The sequence below is a fragment of the Notolepis coatsorum genome, assembly GCF_963971535.1.
Source record: "Notolepis coatsorum genome assembly, chromosome: 2".
NCBI classification, from domain to species: Eukaryota; Metazoa; Chordata; class Actinopteri; order Aulopiformes; family Paralepididae; genus Notolepis; species Notolepis coatsorum.
The window spans coordinates 178,758,284-178,769,070 of NC_140166.1; the positions used below are offsets into that span (position 1 = coordinate 178,758,284).

A 10,787-nucleotide genomic window follows, 5' to 3' on the forward strand; every position below is an offset into this window, starting at 1 on the left:
TGAATATTGTATAGTTTCAGAGTGATCCGGGCTAATTCCTGAAAAGCTGAGTTATGGAGCGCTATGTGAATTTTGCTAAAGTCGTTTGTGTTGCTCGCCTGGACATGTTACTATTTTAAAATCAAAGGTATATAATAGGTATTATGTTTCATCATGAATGCCTCAAAGGGGGGGGGGGTTGTTTTTTGATGCTCTGATCGTCAGCAACGGCATACGTTTTGGAGTATGTTACATAATCGTTGCGATCGATGTGAAATCATTGTTGGATCAAAGTAGGATTGATGTCATATAGTCCTTAACCTTTACTAGGAGGTATCCCAAAAATAATATTCCAATTGTCTGATCCCGATTTCCAGTATTGATGTCCATCGGATCCCTGACATGAAATGGCACACAATATGCATGAAGTGTGCTGAACGCGTCACAACTTACAAGGTGCTCAGATGAAGCGTTTAACTTGCCTGAGTCCAAATTCTCGGCCTGGACCATATATAATGTAACACACAGTGTGAAATAAGGTTTCAAAGGGTGGGCGATACTGCCACCTAGCAGGATTCGGCCGGCATTGCACTCTCGGGGTCTCAGAATGAGTTCCAATGATAACACTGAGGTCCGTGAGAGTGTATAGGATATTAAAATTGAAAAAAGACGGTTGGCGAGCAAACGCGTAATATTACGTGATTGGCCGTGAATGAGTTAATATGTGTGCGATCTTGTGTTTTGGTTTCAGTGTATTGGCGGTCAATTTGTGCCAGAGATGATGCAAGAGAAGGAATGACCGCAGAGGTCAAGTGCAAACAGAGGCTTTTCATTAAGGTTAATAACTGACCACCAAGAAACTGCTATTCAACACGTGATCCAGTTAAACATTCAATAATACCATTCCCTGCAGCTCCATCAGGACTGGCTCCTGAGAGAGACCAACAGACCGGGATACCAGACCTGCTAGGAAACACACATCCCAGTTTCTCTTACTGGGGCACACAATCTCCAACCAGGTTCAAAAGAAGGGCAGCCACATGACTCTGTCCTGGAGTCCCTTTGAGTCCCTCGACTATGACTCCTCCTTTCGTAAAGCCACACAGAGCTGTGCATTAAGTAGACTAGGTGTATGGATAATCTAAAACAGTTTGCGCCGTGCAAGTAGCCCTCTTTCACCGGAGATTTAACCCCCCCGGGCAACAACTACATCATCAACCACAAAGTTGTTCAAAGTCAAACTTACCTAATCTGTGGCGCCGTGCGGGTTCCTGATTAGCACAGATGATGCCACTAATGATTTCCTTGATCTCAGGCTGGAGTAAGTTGAGAAACACATACATGCACACACACACATACGCGCACAGATACGCACACACACACACACACTGGTCTGTACTGTACTCCTGACCGAGGGACTGACACACTGCCAGAGACTCTCTGACACTCTCACACCAGGCTCACCCCCTCCGAGTCACAGCAAGACAGACACACACAGCTCAGACGAAGCAGTGAGGGAGGGAGGGAGGGAGCAGCAGCTGAGAGAGCTGCCAAATTCCACACGAGGAGAGAGAGAGAGAGAGAGAGAGAGAGAGAGAGAGAGAGAGAGAGAGAGAGAGAGAGAGAGAGAGAGAGAGAGGAGAGAGTAAAAGAAGAAAGAAAAGGCGATTAAAGAGAATGATTTTAAAAGAATGATTCCGGTGTGGCCTGAAAGCTGGACTCTAACCCTTGGCGTGCTTCCAGCACAGCTTCTCTCACTGACTCTATCTCCAGTTGTCTCTTTCTCTTGGGGGGAGCGATATGAATAGATCACACACATTAGTCAGACTTCCTTTAAGCGTGACCCCCCCCCCTCCAAATCCACCTCCCCCTCTCACCCCCATCCATCCCCTTCCCCAAACCCATTGTCACCAAACAGACACAGAGGTACAGGCAAAGCAAGAGCATTGCATCTTCAATCAACGCTGCAAATGACTTTAGTTCTGACGCGATGCATTCTGCGGGCTGCGAAACTTTTTAATGAGCCGACCAGCGAGGAAGTTGTTATTCTAGCTGCGTCTTTGTGGAGCCTGTCCCCCCATGCAAAAACAAAGCCTGTGTTTGGTCTGTTTTTGTGCTACTATGCAAGTTTTACAGTCTGGGTCACAGTCTGGTTGGCATCAAAGGGATCACAGTACCCCCGGCTTCTGCCCCTGACACAAAAACAAATGACCCAAAGGCATTATGGGAACTCCTGGGCCTCCAAACTGTGAGAAGAGATCATCAAAATATAATATGACAATGTTTCATTGTCATGTCTAACTTACATAGAGACAGAAGGCACTAAATATATATCAGCCCTCATTCAGTTAGTGCTGCATGCCCAAACTGAACAGGCCAATTAGAAAGTCCACTTAGGACAGAATGAAAATAGCCCAGTTAGGAACAGATCAAAATAGACCACTTAGAATGGGCAGCACCTGGCAAGATTTGGACAGATGGCCATGACTACTGTTTGGTCATGCACGCACGCACGCAGCCACGCACGCACGCACGCACGCACGCACGCACGCACGCACGCATGCATCTGACTGAGGGTTTCTGAGGTGGCTTTAGAAGTCTGCAGGGTTCCAGGCCCTGGGGGTGTGGTGTTCTGCAGGGCTCCAGGTCAGGCCCTTGGGGGTGTGGTGTGCTGCAGGGTTCCAGGTCAGGCCCTGGAGGGTGTGGTGTGCTGCATGGTTCCAGGTCAGGCTCTGGGGGGGGTGGGGTGCTGCATGGTTCCAGGTCAGGCTCTGGGGGGGGTGGGGTGCTGCAGGGCTCCAGGTCAGGCCCTGGGGGGTGTGGGGTGCTGCATGGTTCCAGGTCAGGCTCTGGGGGGGGTGGGGTGCTGCAGGGCTCCAGGTCAGGCCCTGGGGGGTGTGGGGTGCTGCATGGTTCCAGGTCAGGCCCTGGAGGGGTGTGGGGTGCTGCATGGTTCCAGGTCAGGCCCTGGAGGGTGTGGGGTGCTGCATGGTTCCAGGTCAGGCCCTGGGGGGTGTGGGGTGCTGCAGGGCTCCAGGTCAGGCCCTGGGGGGTGTGGGGTGCTGCATGGTTCCAGGTCAGGCCCTGGAGGGTGTGAGGTGCTGCATGGTTCCAGGTCAGGCCCTGGGGGGTGTGGGGTGCTGCATGGTTCCAGGTCAGGCCCTGGAGGGTGTGGGGTGCTGCATGGTTCCAGGTCAGGCCCTGGAGGGTGTGGGGTGCTGCAGGGCTCCAGGTCAGGCCCTGGAGGGTGTGGGGTGCTGCATGGTTCCAGGTCAGGCCCTGGAGGGTGTGGGGTGCTGCATGGTTCCAGGTCAGGCCCTGGAGGGTGTGGGGTGCTGCATGGTTCCAGGTCAGGCCCTGGAGGGTGTGGGGTGCTGCATGGTTCCAGGTCAGGCCCTGGAGGGTGTGGGGTGCTGCATGGTTCCAGGTCAGGCCCTGGAGGGTGTGGGGTGCTGCATGGTTCCAGGTCAGGCCCTGGAGGGTGTGGGGTGCTGCATGGTTCCAGGTCAGGCCCTGGAGGGTGTGGGGTGCTGCATGGTTCCAGGTCAGGCCCTGGAGGGTGTGGGGTGCTGCATGGTTCCAGGTCAGGCCCTGGAGGGTGTGGGGTGCTGCATGGTTCCAGGTCAGGCCCTGGAGGGTGTGGTGTGCTGCAGGGTTACAGGTCAGGCCCTGGGGGGTGTGGTGTGTCAGGCCCTGGGGGGTGTGGGGTGCTGCATGGTTCCAGGTCAGGCCCTGGAGGGTGTGGGGTGCTGCAGGGTTACAGGTCAGGCCCTGGGGGGTGTGGTGTGCTGCATGGTTACAGGTCAGGCCCTGGAGGGTGTGGTGTGCTCCAGGTCAGGCCCTGGAGGGTGTGGGGTGCTGCAGGGTTACAGGTCAGGCCCTGGGGGGTGTGGGGTGCTGCATGGTTCCAGGTCAGGCCCTGGAGGGTGTGGTGTGCTGCAGGGTTACAGGTCAGGCCCTGGGGGGTGTGGTGTGTCAGGCCCTGGGGGGTGTGGGGTGCTGCAGGGTTACAGGTCAGGCCCTGGGGGGTGTGGGGTGCTGCATGGTTCCAGGTCAGGCCCTGGAGGGTGTGGTGTGCTGCATGGTTACAGGTCAGGCCCTGGGGGGTGTGGTGTGCTCCAGGTCAGGCCCTTGGGGGTGTGGGGTAGGGGTGGATGGTATAAACGGTATAAACAGTATGAATTTGCGCTACGGTATGGATTTTGACTATACCTTCATACCTTGTGATCGGTAGACTAGAGCAGCTAGTCACAGCAGTAGCAATGACGCTAACGTTACTTGACGATTCACTCGACGTTTGCATTGACGAGGCTTGCATTGATGAGGTTCAAAGATAACTTCACATCGTTTCTTTATATCACTTTATCCATCTGGCTGCTCTCGTTTCCAACTCTGTGTTGACAATGACATCCTGGTGTGACATCATCAACTACGGCAACTTAGGACGCTCAAACCTCAAACTCAAACCTATTACATCACGCTCTCTCGCTCTCTCTCTACGTTGTCAAAGATGTACACTAAATTTAAGTTATGTTGGAGTTTTATTGTGTTTGAGTTGTTTGAGGGAAAGAAACCTCCTGTCCTGCAGTAGTTTTTATTTTCACTTTGTGCCGCTTGATTTGATTGTATTTCATGAAAAAAGTGTTTTTCAGAGATGGAAGTAACTTGAGAAAAGCTTTTGCATTTTTCTATTGCAGTTTTGCACAATAAATGTTCTTAAAAATACCTCTGTACTATGTGAAATATGTCCTAGTAATACAAGAGTACAGTAATAGCTGACAGTGTTTATTTACCCCTTCAGAAGCATTTATATAGACATTTTAAGATAAATGAATATACCGCGATATATACCGTTACCGTCTATGCTTCAAATTATACCGTGATATAAATGTACCGTACGTATAAAAAAAAAAAAAACGTCCAGCCCTAGTGTGGGGTGTCAGGCCCTGGGGGGTGTGGGGTGCTGCAGGGCTCCAGGACAGGCCCTGGGGTTTGCTCCACATTATATTTTGGTCTCCATGTCGGTGGAGAGTGACTGCGTCTCAGGCTGACAGCGAGACGTGCCCGGTGGGATTATTTGTAGTTCTAGTTGCTAGGAAGGCCTCATACGAGGGGCTGTGTGTGTGTGTGTGGGTGTGCACGTGTTTCTGTGTGTATATGTGTGTGCAGTGTACATGTGTGTGTGCAGTGTGTGTCTGTGTGTGCGTGTGTACGCATGTGTGTGTTTGTATCTGTGTGTGTGTGTGTATGTGTGTGTGTGTGTGTGTGTGTGTGTGTGTCTATGTGTGTCTGTGTGTGTGTGTGTGTGTGTGTGTGTGTCTATGTGTGTCTGTGTGTTTGCATGTGTGCTCATGACATAGAGATCTGCTGACATAAACACACGTCCACCACAGGATTAAACAAAGTGGTATCTCGGTGATGTTCACAGGGAGAGCAGCGTGTGGTTGTTTCTGTTTAAACGTGGCTCCACAGTCCTTCCATGAGAGCTAAGCTACTGTGATAACAACTGGAGGAGGCCGCTCCTCCTCTTAAGTGACTGTAAAACACGGGCCATTAAAGACGATGGCTTTTATAGTCTCGACATGCTCCTATTAATTACAGGCCGAGCGACAGGCGGGGGCGGGTCTCACAAACAGAGCGGTCGCTTTGTTCGACCCCCCTCCTCTTCGAGAGGGACAGGAGGGAGGGCACATTAAACGTGTGTGTGTGTGTGTGTGTGTGTGTGTGTGTGTGTGTGTGTGTGTGTGTGTGTGTGTGTGTGTGTGTGTGTGTGTGTGTGTGTGTGTGTGTGTGTGTGTGTGCTGTCCAAGATGTGAGTCAATGGGCGTAATGAACAGCCAATTCATTACGGTGCATACGCACACACGTGTACACACACATACACACACACACACGCAAAAATTAATTCCTGCTCACCCAGAATCATGCACACCCACTTACAAGGACAATATCTCACTTGTCTAAAAGGTTCATTTCAGGGTCATGCAAAAAAATGTATGGACATTGTCGTGGCAACATGTATTTTTCTCTATGGCAACCGAATGACACGAACAAACACAGAGAGAACACCCTCTTGTGTTGTCATGCTGTGAGGAACAGACATCTAGAAAAGCCTAGTTATCAACCATATCAACTTGTGGCAAACAGAAAGAATAAATCATTCCACATCCGAACGAGAGAACAGGCGAATGTAGCATCCTGGAAAAGTAGCCTACGGGAATATATTTAATTTACAAATGGAGAAGTCCTTCAAGAAGCACCGTTAACATCCCCTCAGCGACACATCGGGCCAACCGGCTTACAGGAGATCTGATGTTGGCCAACCGGCTTACAGGAGATCTGATGTTGGCCAACCGGCTCACAGGAGATCTGATGTTGGCCAACCGGCTCACAGGAGATCTGATGTTGGCCAACCGGCTCACAGGAGATCTGATGTTGGCCAACCAGCTCACAGGAGATCTGATGTTGGCCAACCGGCTCACAGGAGATCTGATGTTGGCCAACCGGCTCACAGGAGATCTGATGTTGGCCAACCGGCTCACAGGAGATCTGATGTTGGCCAACCGGCTCAAAGGAGATCTGATGTTGGCCAACCGGCTCACAGGAGATCTGATGTCGTGTCACAACTAGACATGAATTAGCCTTTCATTCAATGAGATTTCTTTCAACCCAATTGTGACAACAAGGCTTTCCCTGAAACCTTGTTAGGATTTTTGTAGCAGTTTCTATGTCTATTCTATTATAAATTTGATTTGATGTTCAGCAAGCCCAGGTGATCCTCCAGCCAAGAATCCCTAGAGAAGGCTAGTTTTTATGCTCCTTCCAGTTTAAAACAATTTGAATAATTAGAGTGTTTGAACAGCTGGACGTTCCCAAAGGCGTTGAAGTAATGAGCCTCGATTGCCACATTTGTGTCAGAATAAATCTCTGTGTTTGTCGTCCAACTTGGGATAATCGAATAGGGGGGTAACGTATGAGCTACTCAGAATCTTGTATTGTATATAATCCTAAATGTCACACATTTAGATATGAGCTCAGAGCCGCCCTCCAGATTGTACTCCACTGAGAAGCAGTCAGAGATATATATTAAGGTCGTGCTCCTGGCCAGCTGGACTTTGAGACCAAACCTCTTGACAAGGTTTTAAATTTAAAAAAAAAAATTAAGCTGATCCCACTCCGAGCACGTTGCAGGCACAGCTCCCTCCCCACGTTTCTTATTTATAGCGATAGTTATGCATTATGTTAATTAAAATAATCCAAAAGCAGCATTTTAAATGATTGAAATGGTAAGATTTTATCGCGAAAGATCTGTCTGACTGTTGTAACACCTCTGGCTCTGACAACTTTTATGACCTAAAGTGCATCCTCCAGCTGAAAGGACCGGGTTACACCAGATGGGACGGGATGGAATAGAAAGCCCCTCTATGTTAAGTTTCCTGTGCAGCTGCTTCACAATAAGAGCATGAAAACCTAATAATCACGTTATCCAATAGAGGTGGTGGTTCTGGACAGCACCACAACGATGCCAAGGGATATGTTCTTAATTTGAGATACGATGGTCTTCTCCAGCCACTCCCAGCTGCCTTCCAGAGAGCCAGGTTTATAGGCCCAAGTCAATGGATACCTTGCATTGTATGAAAGATAATACTGAACTACATCTGGGACTCCTGTCCCCCCATGGATCTGGGTCTAGTCCTTCAGTTCCAAAGGAATCAGATAAAAAGGGATTTAATGTCTCTGAACCAGTTTGGGGGAAATTTGAGAAGAATAGAGGCAGTGATATAAGTGAGCCTTGGTAGAACAATCATTTTCAATATGTATCCTCTACCCCATAGAGACAATCGTATGGATGTCCATTTGTTGATGTCATCCGACTGGAGGATGCCAGGGCTAAAGATTTAGTAATAGGTTTGTTTTCTAAATAAAAGGGGTGCCAATGAGATCAATCCAGAAAAGCTGCCAAATAAATTAACCAAGTTAAGAACTAATTTCCCTTGAGTAATATTGTCATATGGCCTAGTCAAATAAACACAAGTCCTCCTACGAAGATCCTTATTCCTTAATTCCCTAAGAGATCTATCTGTCTCTCTGTCTACCTGTCTCTCTGTCTATCTAATTTCCTACTCCAACTAACTGACCTATCTCAAACCCTGCCCTCTTTTATTGAACTTCCAATAACAACAAAAGTTTTAGTCCGAAGGAAGCAACAGTTGTGATTGAAGGATCAATAAGGGGGGGGGGGGGGGGGGCTAGGGCAATTAGTCTTTCAAGAGATTTGGCCTGACATCATAACAGCATATCACACACTGACCGTCAAGCCTCAGAGATCAGGCAGGGTTGACAACACACAGCAGCTAAAGCATACAGAGCTGATCCATGACGACCACTGTCACATGTTCCTTTTAGAGAGGCCATTAGGGCTCCTATCCTTAGACCACGTCATGTAACTCTCTGCCCTTTCTCCCATGATGTTCCACTACTACATGTCCTATTATTTCTAAAGCCCTGTGATATTTCCCGCACAGTTAAGAGACACGTCCCTTTGGCTGGCTGCCTGTTACTCAAGAAAGAGAAGACAAGAGAGAGACAGGGTTTAGTCCTCTGGAGGAAGTCATATGCACTTATAGGGACATCTGGAGTCCATGACAACCAAACCTCCGCAAAATACACACACGCACCCACACACAAACACGTACACACACACATACGTACGCATACACCCACCACAAACATCTGTATCCGCGACAGCCAGGCCTCCTCTGCTGGCATGTGGGTGGATTATGTTTGATAAATCACCTCAATAGGGGCAAACATGGACTAACTAGCAGCCATTGTTTAACGAGAAAAGTCAGCCCTGATGAACGCGGACGACCATTCCAGTGGAGAAATGTCAGCTTTGAAATCACGAACGTTGATCAACTTTCCCGTGACAGTTGTGTTGAACATTACATCTGCATCTCATGCGCTTGTCTGTCCCCACACACACACACACACACACACACACACACACACGAAACAGTGCTCGTTGCCATGACGATGACACAATCACATTTCTATGGAATGGCCTGTTTTTGTCCTTTCAAGTTCAGTGTGGGAGACACTTTAATCAGAAGCACCAAACACCCCAAAAAGAGGCTAGAAAAAAGAAATCAACATTTCTTTCCTCTTCTTGAAAAGTACTTCTAAAAACCATGGGAAAATTGTTACACACGTACAATTGTTGTCATAAATCATGCAGCGCTAGTTCACCAAAAGCATATTCCTCAACCATACTGATGAGAAATACGCAGTCAAATCCAACGCGCTGAAGGTCAAAGGAGTCGACATGTAAGAAACTCAAAAGGACAGAAGTTTACTGCATATCTGTTGCCAAGATAAGCTTGACATTGGCCACATGCAGGGAGTCAAAGACACTGTAACCCGTATGTGGAAGAGCAACAAAAAAGCTGCCTCAATCTGACATAAATAAAAATAACCATGCAGTTAAAAAGCTGTGGTTCTCTCTTCTCGGCTGGAGCACATGATTACACGGCGCACTGGGCAGTAGCAACAGAGGAGGACCCTGTGACCTACTGGATCGCTCTCCCCCGTGCCTCCACAGCCGTCGTGTGGCCTAGATACTGATCTGACACACATGAGCCAAACATGGAGCACCTTCTCCACCTCCTCCTCCTCCTCCTCCTCTCTTGTGAAACTGAAGCCCTCTCTGACACATGGACCCCCTGCTCCGACTGTCTCTTCACCTATGACATCACCGGCGAAACCGCAGAGCCTCCTTGGCACGGAGTTGTGTCCAAGCTGCGCGCATTCATCAGGGAGGAGACGAGGAGAGGAAGAGGGGAGGAAGAGGGGAGAGGAAGAGGGGAGAGGAAGAGGGGAGAGGAAGAGGGGAGAGGAAGAGGGGAGAGGAAGAGGGGGGAGGACACGAGGAGAGGAAGAGGGGAGAGAAAGAGGGGAGAGGAAGAGGGGAGAGGAAGAGGGGAGGACACGAGGAGAGGAAGAGGGGAGAGGAAGAGGGGAGAGGAAGAGGGGAGAGAAAGAGGGGAGAGGAAGAGGGGAGGAAGAGGGGAGAGGAAGAGGGGAGAGGAAGAGGGGAGGACACGAGGAGAGGAAGAGGGGAGAGAAAGAGGGGAGAGGAAGAGGGGAGGACACGAGGAGAGGAAGAGGGGAGAGAAAGAGGGGAGAGGAAGAGGGGAGGACACGAGGAGAGGAAGAGGGGAGGAAGAGGGGAGAGGAAGAGGGGAGGACACGAGGAGAGGAAGAGGGGAGGACACAAGGAGAGGAAGAGGGGAGAGGAAGAGGGGAGATGAAGAGGGGAGAGGAAGAGGGGAGGACACGAGGAGAGGAAGAGGGGAGAGAAAGAGGGGAGAGGAAGAGGGGAGGACACGAGGAGAGGAAGAGGGGAGGAAGAGGGGAGGAGACAAGGAGAGGAAGAGGGGAGAGAAAGAGGGGAGGACACAAGGAGAGGAAGAGGGGAGAGGAAGAGGGGAGAGAAAGAGGGGAGAGGAAGAGGGGAGGACACGAGGAGAGGAAGAGGGGATAGGAAGAGGGGAGAGGAAGAGGGGAGGAAACGAGGAGAGGAAGAGGGGAGGACACAAGGAGAGGAAGAGGGGAGAGGAAGAGGGGAGATGAAGAGGGGAGGACACGAGGAGAGGAAGAGGGGAGGACACAAGGAGAGGAAGAGGGGAGAGGAAGAGGGGAGAGGAAGAGGGGAGGACACGAGGAGAGGAAGAGGGGAGAGGAAGAGGGGAGAGGAAGAGGGGAGGAAACGAGGAGAGGAAGAGGGGAGGACACAAGGAGAGGAAGAG

At 50.0% G+C, this 10,787-nt stretch overlaps 1 protein-coding gene across 1 annotated transcript in view; it reads right to left on the reverse strand.

The window, feature by feature from the left end:
• palld (palladin, cytoskeletal associated protein) overlaps positions 1 to 1,374 on the reverse strand; it is an 86,903-nt gene extending 85,529 nt beyond the window's left edge. Inside the window, 1 exon segment of the mRNA XM_084309028.1 lies at positions 1,226 to 1,374. The gene's annotated coding sequence lies outside the window, so the exon portion shown is untranslated.
• Between the last annotated feature and the right edge of the window lie 9,413 nt (positions 1,375 to 10,787).